General features: G+C 36.0%; 1 protein-coding gene across 5 annotated transcripts in view; it reads left to right on the top strand.

Annotated features, from left to right (window-relative positions):
• Shroom4 (shroom family member 4) overlaps nucleotides 1-22,330 on the top strand; it is a 266,758-nt gene that overhangs the window by 198,373 nt on the left and 46,055 nt on the right. The window contains exon 1 of one of the 5 annotated variants that reach the window (XM_013159044.3): nucleotides 19,982-20,388. The exons of 3 other annotated variants lie outside the window; for them this stretch is intronic. The gene's annotated coding sequence lies outside the window, so the exon portion shown is untranslated. Of the gene's footprint in view, nucleotides 1-19,981; nucleotides 20,389-22,330 lie in introns of those variants that run through there. One more of the 5 variants, XM_063245855.1, reaches the window with a different exon arrangement.

Genomic DNA, 22,330 nt, shown 5'->3' with positions numbered 1-22,330 from the left:
ACCTCAGTTGTCTGGTATCAAAATCAGTCTTAGTCATTTTCTTTGCTAGTCAGACAAAATGCTCAGTGTCCACAATTTAAAAGAGATGTGTATTTGTCTCATAGTTTCCGAAGTTTTACTCCATGGTTGGCTGTTTAAAATTCAGAAATTGCTGCTCACCTCATGTCAGCCAGGAAGAAGAGAGAGAAGGGCAGACTAGGGAGAGAGATATACCCTTCTGGATCATGCTTCAAGTGACTGGCCTCTTCTACTGAGATCTTACCTCTTAACTGTGCATTTATCTGTGAGTTAATCTTTGGATTAATGCACTGAGTATGATGCCCCTTCAACCCAATCACTTTCCAAAATTATTTCAAGGACAATTTAGATCTAAACCATAATACTCATGCTCCCTATGGACACCATCTGTAGGGGAAATCTTACCACCCAACATAGGTGAAAGCCCTCTCTATCTTTAGCCTTTTCTGTAAATACCTAGGATTGGAGAAGTGGGAATTTTTATACCTGGTTAGAGTGGAAATCTCAGTTCTCAGATTAGTCTCTCTTGGAAGAAAATCTTGAGCCATAGATTTTCTGTGGTCTTTGGTTGCAGTAGAGAATTTCTTGTCTGAAAGTTTTCTGTTTCATCAAGATACAATTCTCCTCTTTCTCTGGAGAGTAAGAGCAGACTTTTGTGAGGGCTTATTATTCTGTTCTACTAGGGTTTTTAGGTTGTTGTGTCTCAATTCTAAATCTGAACTATATAGGACAAAGCAAAATTCAGGAAATTTTCCAGTGTGTCATGCACTGGAACCCATAGCTCCTACCTGGTCTGTCTTCTTAGTATAATAGAAGTTGTTTTTATTACATTGTGACTCTTCTATAGGATAGTTCGATTATTACCTTTCAGTTTTGAAATTTTTTCACATATGTTAAATATGAGTCTTTTGTCAAATATATGTTTTCTAAGTACTTTTCTCCTAATGAGTAATACCAAGATGAGAGTCTTTTTTTATGTTTTTTTGTAATTTCCCAGTGTTTTAGTTATAAGAGTGGAAAGACTAAAGAAAATTTCACCACTATTTTCCCTGAAGCACGAATCTCAATAATACTTTAATATTTCATTCTAATAATTATATGCATCACTTCTTTACAGCTTTTATAAATTCAGAATTAAACAAAGGTCTTTATTAAAGTTCAGTGTTTTATAAAAATAGCCAAATGAAACAAATCTTAAACATATAATCTGTTTCTTTCAGCTAATGAAGAAAACATCTGAACCCTAAAGATGTCGACTATGTCTCATCAATCATTATTATTTAACAACTTCTTTTTTATTTTTAACGCCTCAAACTTAAACTTGGGTCTTGAGCATGGAAACTCTGGATCTGGGTACAAATGTCACAATCCTTTTTGAGAATTTTTCTCCAGTCTTTCTGAACTTCAGGCCAATTTCTATTTTGTATGAAGGCTAATATCTAGTAGCAGTACGCTGATTGCTTTCCAGCTAATCAAAAGGAAAGCTTTGTTTAGACACCCTGGCATCCTTTTTCAGCTAAAAATGATTATGTCGCTGTCTCCTAATTCAAAAATATATTATTCCCCCTTTTTCCTATAATGAGGGAGCAGAATATATTTTAATTTTATTGATTATAAAGTGAATTCATGTCTTTGAATGATATTTAAGAAGTTATATAGAATAGAGAAAGAATAGAAAATCACCTGCCCTTCTCTTTCTCTTAGCCATAAAAATGATTTGATTTAAATTTGCAAATAATGAGGGGTTGGGGATTTAGCTCAGCGGCATAAGCGCCTGCCTTGCAAGCAGGCAGTCGTGAGTTCGATCCCTGGTACCGATAAAAAGGAAAAAAAAAGACAAAAAAAAAAAATAATGAAAGTTATTTAAAGTTATTCTCTGTTCTTCAGAAAGAAATTTCTTAAAGTACCATGACCTTTCCAAGACAGTGGAACATTTTGAACAAAAATGTTTAAACAATTTTGGTATGTGTGGTTTTGTATGAGATTAAGAAAATTTTCTCTTTCCCTCCCCTTTCCCTCTCCTCTTTTGCCTTCACTTCCCCATTCCCCCTTTCATCTTTTGTTTTTGATATGCATGAGTGTGGGAGCAATTCTTTGCTACTCTGTACTGCCTAGGAAAATTTAGAACTTTAATAAAGGAGAATTGAAGTATGAGTGGGAAAGGATATTCATGAAGTGATGTGCAGTATGACTGATTCATTATACATGATCAAAAATCTGTTATGATACAATTTCCAGAACAAGATAAATTGCTAGAAACACCTTTTATGACCACAATAAATCTCTACTAAAAGGAAAATTTCTTCTCTTGTCCTTATTGCTTATCAGGGTAAACACTAATATTAGTCATTCACTTGTCACAGTTGGACTAAGAAGGTAGCTCTTTATTATTTGTGTATTGTATCCCAGGATTTTACTAGCTCTTATAGCCTGAGATCTCATGTGATCATGAAATAGAATAATGATAGCAAACTAAGGCTCAGAATAAACATATCAGTTGCCTAAGTTGACATAAGTGATAATTGTCAGAGCTGGGACTCAAATCCAGACTCTTTGTGTATGCATCTTTTTTCTCCTGGATTGACATTGTTGAGTTTCGGGAAAATCCAGTCATCAAGACTATCATAGTTCTACAGCTCAAAGAAATGGTGCTGTGCGCCAGTTCTATACCCTACATTTGGTTTCAGTAAGGGATAAAGTAAGTTCTCTCTATGGATTTGAATCCAGAATGAAGCATTCTTTCAAGATTTTTCCCACCTAATATTGAAGAAGATCAGCCAGAATCGTGATTAAGAGACACTGTAATTGCAACCTCTCTCTTTTTATCCCTGTACTTACTATGAGCCAGATAGAGTACTCATAGCTCTCAAGTGCATCATATTATTTGGTCATCATAGCTCTCTTGTAAGGATTGAGAAGAATGTATCCCTAATATACAGATTAGCAGATGGAGGTGCAAAGAATAAAGAAACTCTCATGTCTGCTATGTCACAGCCAGGTCTGTCTGACTAGGATGTTCTCTGTAACACCTCATTTGGAACCTACCTGTTTACTTCTGTCTCAGTAATATTTTCAGAGGCTTTAAATTAAATATTAACTGAGTTCTACAAAAATCTCTCTATGAGTTAAAATATCCTTAGACTGTGTATGCTTTCTCTCTTGCCTCACCCTGTAAGTAATATCCTCCGCAGCAACCTTGGTCTCCAGTAAATCCCAAAGCAAAAGAAAGTATATATTGATCTGAGAGGATGAGTGAATGTTTCCATTACTTAGGCTTTTATTTCACCTAAATCTGCAATGCTTGCCAGCCTGTACATAAAAATAAACTGGACGAACTGACTTTTGGATGGAGTGAGGGTTAAGATTCCAAGTGTGAGTCTGCTTGACAACTAAACTGATGTTCACTGGCTGTGTACAGGAAGGCAGCAGCCATCTGTTGCATGAATACATCTTGTTTGAGTCTAAAGCTGGATTTCAGTCCATGAAAAATTGTCATTTATATACTCCATTCCTACTGTTTCTTTACATCATGAAGAAATACTGAAAAAGTATCTTTAACCCAGTATTTTTTCTGATAGGTTGAAATTGTCCCTAAAGAGAGAGAGAGAGAGTATATGTGTGTATTTGTATGTGTATGTTTTAGACCAAGTATCACTGAAGAAGTTGACACCTCCATACATGTAGGTTATTGCATTTATGGACCAAAATCTCCCTTAAATAACATACCCACTATATGTCATAAAAAGTTAATTTGCTTTGTGTGTGCATGTTTTCATTTCAGGCATCTTTAATAGGGAATTATATTCTACTGGATTAATTACAGTTTTTAAAAATAATAAATCAGTCTGGGGTTTAGCTCAGTGGCATAAACACTTGCCTGGCAAATGTGAGGTCATGAGTTCCCTGGTACCAAAAATAACTAAATAAATCATAACACCAATAAAGGAAAACATCTATAATGTACCTACTTGATACTCAGTTATATGTTATTAACTTTATATCTTTTTATCATAATTCTTACCACTGTTCTTTTCTCTTACGTCAAATAGCAATTTGTTTTGAAACATAAGATGCATAATTATGAACATTAACACACCATCCCGCTGCATCTCATCTCCTTTTGTGTTATGGCACAGGTACTCCAGGGACACCAAGATACTATCTCCTACTGTTCATAATAATCTAATTAGATGTTAAACTTGAGATGCAAGTATTTTAATTGTTTACCTATTTTGTTAATCAGAATTTTAGCATTAAAATGCAGAAAATAATGTTCATAATCAGCTAAGAGCAATAGGGCCCTATTTAGTAATGGAAATGAAAGGAAGGAATCTACTTTATAGATGATAGAGCAAGAAAATTAGGGATTTTAAATGCAGGCTCTTGCTAGTCAGTAGGGAAAAAGTAATAAAGAAGAAAGGGACTATTTTTATTAAAACATATTAAAAACTACAGTAATTAAAGTACTTTAGTAGCAGTACATAAACAGAGAGATCAGTAGACCATAACTGAGCCTAGAAATTGGTCCAAAGATGAAATTCAATAGTCAACCATCTAGATCTGCAGATTTCACATATGCAGATTCAACCAACTTCAGATCAAAAGTATTCACAAAAAATATGTCTGTGTTGAACATGTTCAGGCTTTCTTTATTGTTATGATTCTTCACATAATATAGTATAATAACTACATATAATTTACATTATCTTAGATATTATAAGTTATCTTGAGATGAGTTAAAGTATAGAGAAGTGTGTACATAGATTCCATGCAAATAGTGTGCTATTTTTTATAAGAGAAACAATACTTTCCAGATTTTGATATTTATGGTGTATCCTAAGACCAATTTACCACAGACATTGAGGGAAAGCTATATATGATGTTTACTATCTGATTGTATCTTAAAATATTAAGGTCCTTTCTAAACAAGACACCAAACTTGAAAGCCATCAGGGAAAACATTTTATTTTGCCAACATAAAAATTAAAATGTAAAGCATCACACAATAAATAAAATCCTTTAGTATACGAAGAGCACCTAAGAATAACTGAGTAAAATGCCAATAATCATCCGAATAAAGAAGGATGGTCTGAAGCTGGTCAAGCAATTCAGATTAAAAGAAAGCTGGTTTATAAAAAAAAATGAAAAGTTGCCTTACAACACTCATAATTAAAGATACACAGATTAATTTAAGGAGCACAATACAAATGTCATCTTTCAGACAGACAAAAATCAGAACATTTAATATATATTTTTGCAAGAATGTGGAGAAAGATGTACTCTTATACTTCTAACTCAAAATGTGATCCTGAGATCTGCATCAACAAAATGCTTGTTAGAAATGCAACTCTACTCCAGACCTCCCAAATCAGGATCTGCTTGCTTGCTTGCTTTTTCTTTCTTTCTTTCTTTCTTTCTTTCTTTCTTTCTTTCTTTCTTTCTTTCTTTCTTTCTTTCTTTATCTAGTTCTGTTTTGGTATCTTGAGTCCTGGGCTCTCTATCTCGTTCAGTCATGCTGGCCTTGAACTCTATGTTGCCCATGCTGACCTTCACCTTGTAATCCTCTTGCCTCGTCCTTTAGAGAGCTGGGATTACAGACCTGCACTACCAGGTCTGGCTTCAGAATCTGCACCTTAACAAGATTGATAAGTTATTTACATGTCCATAAGGTTTGAAAAGCACTACTCTAATATATTGTTGGTTAAAGTGCAATTCAGGATAACCACTTATATTTTAGTAATCTATATCACATTATACATTTACATGCTTTTTACCCAGAGTTCCACTTGTAGAACTTTATCTAAAAGATATGGTCAGTTGTATGTGTGAAAATACGTAGAAACATATTCATCACAGCATTGTTTGTATTAGCAAAATGTTAGAAACAACCTTAGTATTCATTACTTGAGTGGTAAAGCTTAAACTGAAAAGTGTCACATACTGCAATACTATATTATACTATATTAAAATTTTGTGTAAAATTATCTGCACATGTGAAATATCTCTAAGATATGGTGTAGCAAAGTTCTAAACAATTATAATACAATTTTTTTGTGTGTTCCACTATATTAAGTTCTGTTTCAGAGACAATGAAAATGGGGTAGAGATGTTAAATAACTAGCCTAAGAGCCAAATATTTAGGTCAGTGGCCTAAGCGCCTGCCTGGCAAGTGCAATATTGTAAGTTTGATTCCTGGTAACAAAATAAATAAATAAATAAATAAATAAATAAATAAATAAATAAAAATTAAAAAAAAAACAAAACTAGCCTAAGACCACACAGATAGAAATGGTGGAGTAAATACTAAGCAGTTTGGTTCTTGAGTTTCTGTTCTGAACAGTGCGACACGTTCATGAATAAACAGAAATTTTTCTGTGAAATGTGGAGGACTTTTTTTCATTGTTTATACCTTTGTGTACTAAATGAGTGATTTTCCTTCTGTATTAAATGTATTACTTAAAAATATAAGAAATAGTTAAAGATCAACTTGTTCAAAACTGAATTAATTTTCCTCCCAACTCTTTCACTAATGCTCCTGACAGGTTTATTAAAGCTAGAATCATGATAGTCTGGAATCTCTCCTATTTCCTCCTCCCCTCTGTGGTCAATATGGTCTTAGCCCTTTTTCTTTGTTCTATCTAAATACCACATAGTGGGTAATTCATAAAGAAAACGAATTTATTTCTTACAGTTTTGGAGGCTAGGAAGTCAATGCATAGGTGCTATATCAATCTCTTGCTGATAGGATTTTCTGTAGAGTCCTAGAGTAGCAGAGGATACGACATGGAGAAACACAGCAAGAATTGTAACTTATACCTCTCTTTTTACTACTATACCACTATGACAGTCACAAGGACCTCACCTTCATGGTCTCATCTAATCCTAATTTTCCCTCAAACACCCAGCTTCCAGATACCATTAATGTGGGGCTGGGGATTTAGCTCATTGGCATAAGTGCCTGCCTGGCAAGCTTGAGGTTGTGAGTTTGATCCCTGGTACCGAAGGGAGAAAAAAAAAAAAGCAAACAGATACCATTAATGTGACTTTGGAGATTCAGTTTCATTGAAGAAGAAACCACTCTTAATATAATAAAATATTGTGTTATATTTCTTCTGGAGAGTATGGACTCCCTACCTCCACCTCCCCTATCTAATTGTTTACTTCTCATCACAAGGCTGATTCAACATATAAAAATCAATATATAAAATTGACAATCTTAAATGCCACATTTATAAAAAAAAACCATAAAAATTAAGGAATATGTCAATAACTACAGAACAATGTTTCACAGTGTTCAACATGCTTTGAGGAAAATAACTCAATAAATTAGATATAGAAAGAATATGCTTCGATGTAATAAACACCACATATGAAAAGCCCACAACTAATAATGTACTGAATGGTAGAAAGTTCAAAGCTTTTTCTCTTAAATAGGGAGCAAGACAAGAATGTCCAGCTTTACTGCTTCTGCTCAACATAGGACGAGGGCTTCTTGTCGGAGCCATTAAGCAAGCTAAAGAAATAAAATTCATTCAAATTAGAAAGGAAAACTTAAATCGTGTTTTCAGATGATATAATCCTACATGTAGAAAACTTTAAAGTTCCTTTTAAAAGCTGTTAGAAATAATAAATGTGTTCAGTAAAGGTGGATGATAAAAACATCAACCTGCAAAAGTTAATAACATTTCTACACACTAAAACTTCCTGAGAAAGAGAGAAAGGAAATAAGATATAAATTTGTGTATATACACTTAAGATTACTAAAATGATTGTACTATCAATTCTATTAGTTCTTGGAACAAAACAATTAATATCCATAGAATTAGATCAATTTTGCCTGACCAAATAAGACGTATGAAGATAACTATGCCAAAAAACAAAAATTGTTATGTTTCTACCACCTTGTTTTCAAAGCCTATAATGTTATTGTTTTGGGCTCTTTTTTTTTTTTTTTTTTTTTTTTGGTCTTTTTTCCTTTTCATCAGTACTGGAGATCGAACTCAAGACCGCGTGCTTACAAGGCATGTGCTTATGCCGCTAAGCTAAATCCCCAGCCTCTTGGGCTCTTAAATACAGTTATTTATTTGTTGTTATGTTTTTTCCTCTAATACAGAAAGGATAGATGTACATGTATATGCTTATATATGCCTAGGAATTCACCTAAACGGTTTATAAGAATTGATTTTAGTATGTGTGATAGTGTGAAGAACTACACTGAAGAAAACAAGACACCATGGTAGCCACTGATGATTTCCTATCATTTTGAATCTAAAGCCAATAATGCTGTTATTTTTGCTTTTGATTGGTTTTAGTATATTTTTAATTATTTGATTTCAATATGCATGTAGATATGGACACCTATTTTAAAAAAAACAAGAGACATGGTAGCCATTATTGATTTCTTAGTGTCTGTTGCTGAAAGCCTTTAGGGTTCTCATTCTTGTGTTTTGATTTCTTTTATGATATTTTGATGTGTATTAACTTATTGTGTGTGAAGGTATGGACAACTATTTCGAAGAAAACAAGATGCATTATGGTAGCCACTGTTGATTTCCTGCTTTTTCTGAAATTCTGTGTTATTTCCATTGTTTTACTCTGCTCTACTTTGTTCTGTTTTGTTTTGTTTTGCTTTGCTTTATTCTCTTTAAAATAAAAAAAAAATTTTTAAAGTTTCCTGAGAAAGAAATTAAGAAAATAATCTTATTTTCAATAATATCAAAAAAATTTAAAGTACATAGGAATAACCATAACAAAGAAAGTAAAAACTGTATACGAAAAACTATAAATCATTGATAAAAGACATTATAGATCATATAATAAATAAGATGTAAATAATGAAAAGTAAACATATCCTGTATTTAAGACTGGAAGAATTAATATTATTAAAATGTCCATACTACCCAAAAAAACCTGTAGGTTCAAAGTAATCCCATCAAAATTTCAATAATTTTCACAAAAACAGGAAAAACAATCTTAAAAGTCATATAAAATGACAAAAGTTCCCAAATAGCCAAATAACTCTTAACAAAAAGAACAAAGCCAGAGAGAAACCACATTACCTCATCTCAAAATATACTATAAGACTATGTAGTTACAACAGTATAATATATAAAACCACTATACAGACTAATGGAAAAGAGATCCCAGAAGTAAATCCATACATTTGCTGTCAACTGATCTTCAATAAACTTATGAAGAGCGCATAATGGGGAAAGGACAATCTCTATAAAAACTGTGGTAGGGACACTGGATACAAACATACAAAAGAACAAAATTGGACTCTGTGTCATGCCATATACACAAATAAATTCAAAATTGATTAATGAGTTAAATATAAGGTCAGAAACTCCAAAACTCTTAGAAGAAAACATGGGGAAAGAGATGTGTGACATTGACCTAGGCAAAATTATTTTTATATGAACCCAAAAACACAGGCAACAAAAGTGAAGTCCAATGGGGTTACATCAAACTAAAAAGCTTCTTTATCTTATAGCAAAGGAAACAACACAGTAAAGACACAATATATGGAATGAAAAAAATGTATCTGTAAACCATAATCTGATAATATAAAAATATCTAAGAAAAGCAAACAACAGTAAGAAAACAAATAACCTGATTAGAAAATAAGCGAAGAAACTAAATAGCCACATCTTAAAAGAAGACATACAAATGAACACCTGGCATATGAAAAACTACTCAGTATCACAATTTATCAGGGAAATGAAAAGCAAAACCACACTGAGATATCACCTCATACTTACTGTAGTAACTGGTCTCAAAAAGGCAAAACAAAGGTTGGTGAGAAAAGACAACACTTTTACATTGTTGGTGGTAATGAAAATTAGTATACCTATTATGGAAAGCAGTATGGAGTTTCTTCAGAGAACTAGACACAAGTACCACATACTCCAGCAGTCCCACTTGAGGTATATATGTAAAACAAATGAAGGCAACATCTTAAAGAGATTTCTGTATTTCCTTATTTATTGTGACATCATTCACATAACTAGATATAAAGCAACCTAATAATCGATGAGTAGGTAGAGAACGATATGCAGTATTCTTCAGTCTTAAAAAAGAAGGAAATTCTATCATTTGTGACAAGATGAATTGGATGATGGAACTGAAGAAGTGAAATAGTTAAGCACAGAAAGAAAAATCATATATGAATTATATAATTGAACTCACAGTAGCAGAGTAAGATGGTGATACCAAGGGTTGTGGTGTGAAGCAGGAAATGTGAAATGGTGGACAAAGGTGCCGTTTCAGCTATGCCAGATGAATAGTTCTGGAGAACTAATGCACAATATGGTAACTGTATAGTAGTTAATAGTATCATATTCCTTGGACAGAGGGCTAATGTCTAGAATACATAAAGAGCTCAAAAAATTAGACATCTCCCAAAAAATAAAAGGGACAATCAGAAAATGAGCAGCTGAAATAAACAGACATTTCTCAGAAATGGTACAAATGGCCAATGAATACATGAAAAAAATGCTTGACATCTCTGGCCATGAGAGAGGTCCAAGTTAATACAACACCGACACACCGCCTTACTCCAGAAAGAATATTTATCATCAAGAAATCAAATAATGGCAAATAATAGTGAGGTTACAGGAAAATAGGAACTGCTTTGTGTTTTTGCTGGGAATGTAAACTAGTACAACCACTATGGAAATCAATATGGAGATTCCTCAAAAAACTTAACCATAGCAATTCTATTGGACCCAACAATTCCCTTTCTAGATATCATCCTGAAAGAGATAAAGATATATTACAGTAATACATTCATGTCCATATTGAAGGCACTGTAATTCATAATTACTGAATCTTGAAAGCAGCATATAAGTCCATCAACAGATGAATGGTTAAAGAAAGACTGATATTTATTACAGAATGGAGTACTACTATGTCAGAAGGATAAACTTGAGTCATTTGTATGAAAATGGATGCAAGTTGAGAGCATGATGTTAACTGATATAAATCAGACACAGAAGTTTAAATACCTCATTGTTTTTTCATGCATGAGAAAACCAAAATATAAATAAAGAGCAAAATTAAAGATAGACAATAGGAAGATAGATCTTTTGCAAAATGTAAAGAAAGCAAGAGATGGAGGGAGCAGGAAGGGAGAAGAGGGGAAGAGGATGAAAAAAGAATTAAGGTGTGTTATGTACCTGTACCAGCTCCCCTCAAACAATGTAATCATTATGAACTGCAAACATGTACTAATAAAAAATAAAATCTGAAAATAAAAAACATAATATATTGTATGCTTACAAATTGTAAGACAGAGTAAAAAATTTTCTTACTCCCACATGCACACAAATAACTATGTGAAGTAATGGAAATCTTAATTACATTGATTTAAGCATTACATAATGTGTACATCCATCAAATCATCATGTTGTATACCATAAATATATATAATTTTTATTTGTAAACTAAACTTTAATAAAACCATAAAAAAGGAAAACCAAGGAAATGAAAAAGCTTGATGAGCAAGAGGTTTGTGGATATAAATACATCAGGTGAAAAAATTTCCCAGGGGCTTATGCAGAGCATTGTGGAACCAAGTGAGAGAATTTATCTTAATAGATTTCACAAGGGAGACACACATTGGCAGTTTCTCACTTTCCCATCTATTCCCCTGACAAAGGCAGCTGTAATCCATGAATCACTTACTTGGCTCTGAAAATTTCTTCAGCATAAAGAAGTACATTCGTAACCCCAGGGCCCTAGTACTTTTCAAGCAGCTACCCTCTACTATGCACATAGCACTGACATTTGAAGGGGGGGTTCCCAGCTTATCTTGAAAACCAAAAGCATTATATGTCAAATCAGCAGGAGACAGAAGCAGATGTTAGCATTTTAAAGAGCTCATTTGAAAATTTATTTTACAATGTATGGTAGAATAATAGCTCTCAAACTTGCACATACATCAAAATCATGTAAAGAGCTTATTAAAACTGAGACTTCAGCCAGATGTGGTAGAACATGCGTATTATCCACTGCTCTGGGAGGCTGAAACAGAAAGATCCCAAATCTGAGCCCAGCATAGTAAAATTTAGTAAGATTCTGTCTCAAAATGAAAACAATAAATAAATAAATAAAAGGATTGGGAACACAGGTCAGCACATAGGCCTTGGGTTCAATTTCTACTACCAAGGTAGTCCTACCCTCAGAGTGTCTGTTTCTGCAGGACTGAGATAAGGCTGCAGAATTTAATTTCTTACACATTCCCAGTTGATGCTGATGTTGGTCTCTAGAACAAATTCTCAAAATTACTGTTTAAGAGAAAACAACACAGTGATTTTTTAAAAAATATACAGCACCTCTTTTTTTTTTTGTCTTTTTCATTTTTTATCGGTACCGGGGATCGCACTCACGACCGCCTGCTTGCAAGGCAAGTGCTTATGCCACTGAGCTAAATCCCCAGCCCCACGACACAGTAATTTGACAGCAGAAACTTGTGCTCAAGTCTTGTGTGATCTACTTCACTTAAGATTCTTCTTTTTAAAGTGGAGTTTATGAGGTCACTTAAGGATTAAATGGGATGGCATCTACAAAACTTCTTACAAATTATAAATATCACACAAACTATTAGCAGCAAGATGACTTCACAAAGGGTACTTGTTGCCACTTCCCACCACTTTTTCCTGTACTTCTTTCTCTTCCACCTGACTTTGTCCCACATAGTCCACCAGACAACTGGAAAAGAATGCAAGCTAAGAAGGCCTTGATTAGCACTTTTTTCAACCCCTTGGGCATGGCCTAGATACTCACCTTGACTTGAGCTACCTTTCCCTCTGGCTGACCTCCTCTCAGACTTTCTTCTTGTTCTTCCAGCTTTGGTCTCACCGAGAGAAACAGATCCCAGTACTGAAAAAAACATGTCAGATGTGAGCTGATCGTGTAGTTCAGTGATACAGTGAGAATTTTTTATAGGCAGAGCCCTAGGTTTAATTCTTAGCACTGGAAAAAAGGTCAGATGCAATTTCTAAAACATTAGTGGAGTGACAGAATCCACTAACATGCAGCAAAACTATGAAAGGAAAGCATTATCTTAGGTTGGTGTGCTATAACATGATTTCCATCAGGGCAGAATCCAGAAGTCTATAATCAAGTGAAATCACAATGTGTCCATATAGAACAGTGTCATTTTCCCTAGAAACCTCTTCTTACTACAAAAAAGTCACACATATGCAGTGTAGAAAATGTGGATCTTAAAAAAGTACTAAAAAGAAAAATGACCCTTAATCCCAGCATGAGATAAAAACCCATTGGTAAGATAAACATGCATCTACATACTTTTTGTGTATGTTTGCATATGAATATGTATGCATACATATATTTATATACTAATGTGTATATGTGTGAAATTATATGCATATCTATATACACAGTGTGTGTGCACTCCAGAGATCCAACCCAGAGCCTCACACATGCTAGTCAAGTGCTCTACCACTGAGCTACATGCCCTCTTCTGAATATGTAGTGTTTTCATTGTGCTGACTATGTTCAGTTTTGTATGCTATTTTTTCACTTACTATTATATTGAAAACATTTTCTACAGAAATTAAGTAGTCCTCAGAAACATGGCTTTTAATGGAAGACTCTTATTCTTTCATGTAGATGTACAGTACTTTGCCTCAGTCTTCCTAAACCCTGAACTCTGAGCACATCCCTTAAATACCATTGCAAATAATCCTGTAGTGTGTGATGACTCATGTATATAAATCTTTGTGCACCTCTAGTTGCTTTCTAGGATAGAATTCTAAAAGTGAAGATTAAATAAAAGGGAGCATTTATTAAAACAAACATAATTCACATACTATAAAATTCACTACTTCAATTGTGTAATTCAAGGTGTTGAAGTATATTTACAAGGCTATAAAAACATTACCACTGTGTAATTCCAAAAGAAATGTGGAACATTTCATGAATCCATATGCAAGGCTTTTACAGGGGAATGTTAATCTCTTTATCATTCATTTTAGTATACGTCAACAAAAGTGAGCACAGAAGGAACATTTTTCATTCTCCTGATAACATGTTATGAAACTTCCTTCTGCAAGTGTATACCTATTTCCATTCCTATACAGCATGTATAATAATGCCCATTTCTCAGCAACCTTGCTGACACTTATTTTTGAAAATTATGCTAATATCAGTGAAATGGCATTTTATTGTTTTGACTCTTTTCTTCTTCTCCTGTCTGAAGTACACTAAGTTTTTACAAATCTGTCATTAATGCTCTTTGATTTGCACACACACATACCATGGACAGTACATCCATTACAACAGCTTGGCTGCCTCATCTGTGGATAATAGATATGTCCACGTCCATTTCCTGCCTTAACCTTTTTCTAGCACTCTAGCCTGGATGGCCAGTTGCCCAGTGGACAAGCATGCCTGCAGAATAATGGTATAACAACTTTTTGTCTGAAATCAAATTCCCGTATCCTAAAGCCAGCTCCTTTTCTTGACTGCCCTATGTTAGTGATATCATCATTTATGGAAGGGAGAGCAGATTTGCTTCACAGCCAATCTCTCCCTTCCATATCTAACTAGTTGTTCATAATTGTTGATTTTCTCGCACATCTTTTCTTTCTGCTCTATCTTCCTTGAGATTGCTGGTTTGTCTTGTTTCTATATCAACTAGCCTACCCACTTCTCTATGCTTCCATTATTTATCCACATAATTTATTCTATGTCACTATGAGAATAAATATTCCTGAAATATTTCTTACATTATATTACTCTCCTAACTCTTGGAATTTCCAGGTCCTGTCTCTTGCCTGTGGGGTTATTTAAAACCAATGCTTCAACTTGATACCTAAGATTTTCCATGCTCTTTAATCATTCTTATTTTACTTCCTATGTCTTTTAGTTACTATGTAATTTTATTTCATTATATTCTTGCCTTTCCCTCTTTCGGTCGTGTAAACCTGGCAGGACCTTTCTCCCAGCGTTCTCCAGTTAAAATTGTACTAATCTTCCAAAATTAGCTCTGAAACACTATGAAGTCTTCTTTGACTCAACCAGCTATTTGATCTTTTAATTCTGCTTTCATTAGGATTTCCTTTCTGATACTTTTGACATTCTGCCATTTATGGTTTTCAGATCTTTTTTTTCCACACTCCATTGTATTATAAATACTCAGAGAACTGAGATTATAGCTTCTTTGTTCTGATGTCTGTAATACCTTCTAAGCATCTTAAATGTAGAGAGAAACTCTAAATAAATGCTTGGATAAAATGGTGATTCCTGCCAGAATCACCATTAACAACAACGTCTTCATTCCCTTCTTTAACTTCTTTTCCTCTTTCTCTTTCTACTACTTCTGAAGTGTTAATGACTCGATTTTGGAAATGAATACTATCCTAAGAAGGTACAGACACCAGTAACCCCAGTGTCACAGCTTATTCTTTTCCCTTCCCTCTTCATATTCAACCTATCAACAAATACCATGAACTCCACTTCTTCAAAATATCTTTATTTAAACCTCTTTTCTGTATGCCTATTTCCACCCATTCTAGCACAACTACCTTTCTCTTACCTGTGAGAGCCTTTGAGACTAGTTCTCTGGCTGCTACTGTTGTCCTTGGTCATAAATCCTAAATCTGCCAAGGGAAGGGAAATCTTTTCAAACCTTAGATCATGTTACTTCCCTGCTTAACAAATTCTAACAGCTTCCTGTTTCACTGAAATAAAATTAAAACTGCCTACATCTTGTAATCTGAAAAACTACTTTGTAGATAACAACATGCAATGTATTAACTAGTATTAATTTCATATTATTTTGTTTTGAGGTTCTGTATCATTTTTATCCTTTTAATTGTTTTTAAAATTAAAACATTTACCTTGGCTTTGGAAAATTCTGTGATCTCTGGCCTATGTACCTCCCAACCTTATCTCTGCTAATGTACACCTTACTCGTGGAGTTCCAGCTCTTCTGAGCATTAGTGTTTCCTCATCATCATATTTGCCCAAAGCAGGCTGAGTAGGTTCTCCTGTTCAAGTCCCAGCCAGTGTTGCCTTTTGTGCTCCATTTCTTAACTGTAGAGATGACTTGCACGAGTGGCCAGAAGTAATTCTAAGAATTTTGAGACTTGTCCATGGGGAAAACCTTAGCAGATTCCATCAGATGCCTGAAAAATGATATGTGTGATACTGGGCATGCCCTGAAGGATATAATTGGCCTAAAGGAGGAAGAAAGCTGTATTATTCCTGCTGCCTCCTTGCTAAGGGATGCTTTAAATACTATTGTCAGAAACCAGAGCTGTAGGACAAATAGCCTCTACATTCTTTATCACTTAGGGTTTTGGTTTAGGAGATTGGGTATCATGGCAAAAGCTTTAATGCCATCTGTTTGGTAAGACAGCTCTCTATGTACTTGCTGTCATTATCTTTCTATACTTCTCTGGAGACTTACTCGGACCTCTCATGTTGCATGCTTAGTCTTTGTATATTGAGGAAAAAAGAAAAACCCTATCTCATTCAGTTTTTACATGTTCCTCTTCCTTATAAAAGCTGCAAAATATGTATTATAAGCCTCTTTGCCTTTAGGATCATTGCAGAAATAATCTATATTTTGTATATTTTATCAGACTACACACAGCAAACCTACAAATTGATCTTAAGCTCACTGTGAAAGAGAATTACAATTACTGTGTTTCTAACTACTAATTTTTCTACCCTCTGAAACTGCAAAGCTCTACCAAGTCACATGCATGGATACTTCTAGCCTTCTCTGGAAAAGAAATCTCCCTATATTTTAAATATTTCAGTGTAAAATTGGAGTAACAGGAACAGGTCACATGTAATGGCCCCATAATCCTCCCCACACGGAAAGCCAGAAAGCATGTCCTAACGCATATACTGCAGTATTTGAAAAGTTTTTATTTCTGACCCAAAATTCTCTTCCTTATTTATTTCCTATTGTAGGTTGGTTTATATACAGAGTTAGATCCTGAGGTGAAAGGTGAAGATGTATATCTAGCAGATTTATGTGGAAGGATTTGACCAAGTTATATAAAAGGGAGGAAGAGGGGAAGTAGGGAGGCAGAACTAGGAACTAAAAATCTGTTCTTCAGAAAGTATCCATCTCTCAGATGACCCAGATTATAGAGGTCTCAGTCTGTTGAGAAAGCCATTGTCTTGAAAGTTCTTTCTAAAATCACACTTGTATCTACACACACACACACACACACACACACACACACACACTTCCTCCTTGGCTGAGTTTGTAATAAGGAAGGGTCTCTGAATCACCAAGCTACAAAGTCCTACAGACAACAGTATGTGTGCATGGGGGTAGGAGGGAGAGCTCTGTCTGTGTCCTTAGATAGTGACCAAGCAGGTTTTCCCTTCCTCAGTGAGATAAACAAGCCATGCATTGTTCTGTCCTCCCCTACCCCCAGGCTTCCCTTCCTGCCTAGCAGGTAGGTGGAATGTGCCCTTTGGGGGAGGCTTGAAGAGCAACAGAAAGTAAACAGCTAATCAAGAGCATTTTCTTTACTTCTCCTTATACAAACACTTTCAAAAGAGGAAAGAGTCCATACAACATTATGGCTCAAACTTCTTGCTAAATACCGTACCAAACAACAAGTTACATTTTCTTTATTTCCTATAATGTGTAGAGCCATGACTCTTTCTGAGTGTCCTTTCCCAAGTGTCTCCTAAGGAATTTACTGGGATCCAGGTACAGAGACAGGTAATCCTATCAAAAAATATTAGGGTGGCATTCCACTAGTGTAGATGGAGATTGATTCCTTCCAGAATTGCTCCATCTTCCTCCTCTTACCTTTCACAATAATTTTGCCAGGGCTTTTTCTGAGAGCCAGTTTCTGGATGATCTACCCCTTTTGAATGCATGAGCTCTTCACACTCATTCCTGTGCCAAGTTCTTGTCCTTTGAGTACCTGGAAAAGAAGAAGCCATTTTTACCTTGCCCGCAGGATAAGAGGTTATACTTGATGATGCTATATGGAACCCACCTCTGCTAAGTATCAGAGTGCTGCTTTTCCCACCAAACATTCCAATCCCCCCCCAAAAATCCCAAAATTTCTTATCTTCCCTTGCCCAGGGATTTTTCTTCAGTATATCCTATCTATACCCACTGCTTATCACCTCATTGGGGATTACCCTACTCTGTTGTCCCTCTACCCTCCCTACCTCAGCCAGTTGCACAAGGATACTTGTACCTGTAGTGATTGTTTCTTCAGCCTCCCCTGGCCACTGTGACAGGGTCAGACTGCTGTCAAACTAGTTGCTCTGTATAGTGTGAGGAAGTAGGAGTTGGCAAAGCTCATCAGGCAAGCACTTGCATGTGCCAGTGAAAGGTAGAAGACATTTGATGGGCAAAAATTCAGGAAAGGCTGGGTACTCAGGCCTGAGTATGGACATGAAAACAGAATGTTCATCGTGGTGCTTTTGGGACCAGAGATAATTCTCTAATACATTGATACTCAAAACATGGTTATCACTCCTGCAGCCTTAACACTCTGAAGCTCATTATACATTTGAAGTGTGGACCCCACTTTAACCCTGCTGAGTCAAAATCTACATTTTAAGACTCGTAGACGATCATATGGCCATGAAATTTTGAATAGTGTGTAGCATTTTTAGCTTTGAGCCTTCTTTTAACTGGTTCTTTCTCTTCCTCTGTTTAAATTGAAGAAATTCATTTTCTTGCTACTAACATTTTTCCTGTTATTTTTATTTTTGACATTATTATTTTAACATTATTTTTGGTAGGGGATAGTATTTTATAACAGATCTAATTATCAAGTTCCTGTCATATGTTAAACATTTTATTGAGGAAAATGAGGTTCTGTGACATGCTCAAGGCCAAACAACTAGAGAGTGGTCGACCTAAGCTGTAAGCCAGCTCCTTATGCCTCCACAAACTCTCCAATTTCCTCCCAAATGGTATCCTCACACAGTTGATAAAAGTCAACCCAGACTTCCCTGTGAGACCTAGGGAAAAGAGAGTAAAAAGGGTCTTTGGGAATGATTTCCCCAAGGAGGGAAAGTCCTAACATGCTTTTTTTTTTGTCATAATGGAGCTTATGTAAGCTTCCTCAGAAGCCAGAAATTATTGGAATTGGAGCCAGGGGCCAAGAGAAACAGGAATAGGAATTAGGAGTCTTATGAAGGAAAAGCCCTAACTCCAAATCTCCAAGAGAACTTAAATTCTGATGCTTGAAACTGAGCTTCGGGGTGCAATAAACCCAATATGGGGTTGCTCTGGGTTCTCACTAATGCACTGATCAGTGAAGATGTCATTTGGAATCCCAGCCTGAAGCTTAGGAATACATTATATTTTGCTGTAGCTGGAAGGGTCATTTGTGATGATTGAGTTCAATGTTTTATTTTGCAGAGAGGAAACAGAAGCCCAGAGAAGGGGAGCAATTTGCCAGAGGTCAGAATAAATTCATGGCATATCCACTGGTACTGACCCAAAGCACCACTATTCTAACATTGTGATGGGGCACCTTTACTAGTATGAAATGGAGTTTTCTTTGGATCTTCTCAGGTGTTCCCTAAGAAGTACAGAGCTTGTAAATATGCAGAATTGCGAACTTTGAGAATTTCCAAGTCATTTGCCTCCAGCTTTATAAAATAGCTATAGTGCCTATCCTCTGGTCCTAGAGGCTGCTAGACCTGGCTAATATAGGCGTTCATTTTCTGGGACCCTAAGGACCTACAGAGATAGCTGGGTGGGGTCAACTTAGTCCAGGAAGCATAGGAATTCTTTTAAGTGTATGTTTCTGGGATATTTTTCTCCTCACGTGTATTTTTAAAAATTCTTTTTAGACATCCGCTTTATCTTTCCCAAACATCATTTCCTTACTCCTTTCCTGAGTTCTAGCAGCGGCCGGGGCCCAGCTTCCTTATTGGCTTCTGAGCTGTGGAGGGGGTGGGACTGGGCTCAGAAGAGGTAGGAGCCGGGAAGAGGGGGGCTGTTTGTGCTGCTGGAACTGCCTTTCATCCTTCCCTTTGCCACCAGCATATTGGCTGGTTCCTGGAGCAGCGTCTTCACTCCTATCTGGCTCTTAACACTGACTTTTATTTTCTAAGGCTGGGGCCACATCAAGACGCAACCAGGCTGATGACCATACCTGCCCTTCAATGCTACCCCTTCCTGTTCTTAAAACTGGGACTTGAACCTGACTATGCCTGAGACCCTTTGAACACACACAGAATCTTGGGCTCATGGCTCCTCACCCCAGGTGACACCTGGGGGGAAGATGGGTTCCAGTTAAGGCAGGACACTGCTAGAAGGGTTGTTGATAAGAGTCTGAGCTAGCTGGATACCTCATTCTCTGCTGAGCCAACTCTCCGCCCTGGGCAACTTCCATGGTAGGTACAGCCAGTAGCCGTGACTGCTATGGCCACTGCCCTTCTTTCTTTTCTTTATTTCCTTCTTGTGTGTCCTTTACTTTTTACATCCTAAAAATGCATTTGGGGGAATTGAATATTAATATGTGTTTATTGATAGTGCCTGAGTCAAAAAGAGTGTGCTCTTGGGTCATTGCCTCCACACTTAGGTCTGGACTGCATGGATCTTGACTGGAATCTTCTCATTCCTCTGCTTATTTCTCATCATCTCCCTTTCCCAATGCACAGGAAGGGATTGTTTCTAGGACTGCTGCACCCCTCTTTTCTGACTGCTTCTTGAAGGAATGTCTATGGCAAGCCTCAGGTACATATGCTTCCTGAGACAGACTCCCTTCAGGGAGGAGCAGTCATGTGGTATCCTAGAAAAAGCTGGAGATCTGAGTCTCATCTGAATTCAGCTGATTACTTGACAAATCACTTAAGGTTTCTCTTTGTAAAGTGGAGGTAATAACAGCTTGCACTACATTAGGTTGGAATAAGAATTAAAATGACTAATGCATGCAAAATGATTAATGTCTGGCATATCTGAAATGTTAAATAAATAGCCCCTGTTGGTTTTTTTTTTTTTTTTTTTTTTTTTAAGTTTTTAAAATATCTCTGTCTGGCACTATACCATTTGATTTCATACATGGATCTACATCATCTTATTCCACACCATAATTTAAAAGAAAGAGATGATCATCTTCCTCATTTGTAACTCAAATGTCTGGGGCAGTATGGCTCAGTGGTAGAGGTCTTGCCTAGCTGGGGTTTCATTCACAGCCCCATCACAAAGAAAAAAAGAATCTGCAACTCAGAGAAGTGACTTTCCCAAGGTCACGTACTAGGACTTCAGTACAAGTGTGGACTGGCTTCAAATCCAGGGCAATTAGGAATAACACTAGACTATGTATGAAATCCTATAAAGTTTGCATTCCTGAACTAGAGTTAGAAGTGTCCAGGCTCCAGTTTCATCTGTTGGAATTTTCTTCCTCCCAGACATCCATTTTCCTCCTAGTGTTTTTGTTTGCTTCCTTTATAATGGAATTATCCTATTTCTGAAGAGGAGAGAGAGACAGAGAGGAAGAGAGAGAGAGAGAGGGAGAGAGAGAGAGAGACAGAGAGAGAGAGAGACAGACAGACAGAGAGAGAGAGAGAGACAGAGAGACAGAGAGACAGAGAGAGATTTGTAAGCTACTTAAACTACCTTTCAAAGTGAAGCAAAGAGGTGAAACCCTGGCACTTGGTGGGCTTAGCTTTCCCAGACTGGCCTCAATCTCATGATCCTCCATCCATCTGGGATAACAGTCATACCTAACTTGGTGGAGGGGTACTCTTTGACAATTCGGAGGTGATAAATGTTACAATAGTACCTACCATTCCTGACCACTTGCTATGGGCTGGATGGTTTCCTGGATGCTTTGAATAATACTATTTGTAGTATCTGCAATAACATAGCAAGGTCAGAACTAGCATTCCCTTTCTCAGGTAACAAAACTAAACTTCGGCTGTCTAAGTGGCTCATAGGATCACACATCCAAAATGATAGAGTTAGAATTGGAACCTAGATATTTTCTCAGTTGTTTTTGTCTCATTAGTTACTAGCTTGGTACAAGTGGTAAGTTGAGACTGTCATATATGAAAGGAGGATGAACAATGTAAAGTATCATATTATTATAGGATAAACTGTGATGTTTAGAGTATTCAGGACAAGTTCCCTGGAGAAGATGGCATTTTCACAGTACCTTAAAGAAGAGATAGGATTTAGGTTAACAAAGTAAGGTGCATTCTGACAGGAGAACAGTCATAGTAATTTAGGTTGAGGACTGAATGGATCCAATTTTAAACACCTGATGTGCATTGTTTAGTTTAATATTTTTCAGGAATACCTTTAGGCAAATACTGGCCTTTTACTGCCATGAAA

The sequence above is a fragment of the Cavia porcellus genome, unplaced genomic scaffold (genome assembly GCF_034190915.1).
Source record: "Cavia porcellus strain 051 isolate PalLab524CR breed Dunkin Hartley unplaced genomic scaffold, mCavPor4.1 scaffold_3, whole genome shotgun sequence".
Taxonomy (NCBI): Eukaryota; Metazoa; Chordata; class Mammalia; order Rodentia; family Caviidae; genus Cavia; species Cavia porcellus.
Note: the sequence above shows the minus strand (reverse complement) of the source record. Positions and strands in the feature narration are given on the sequence as shown.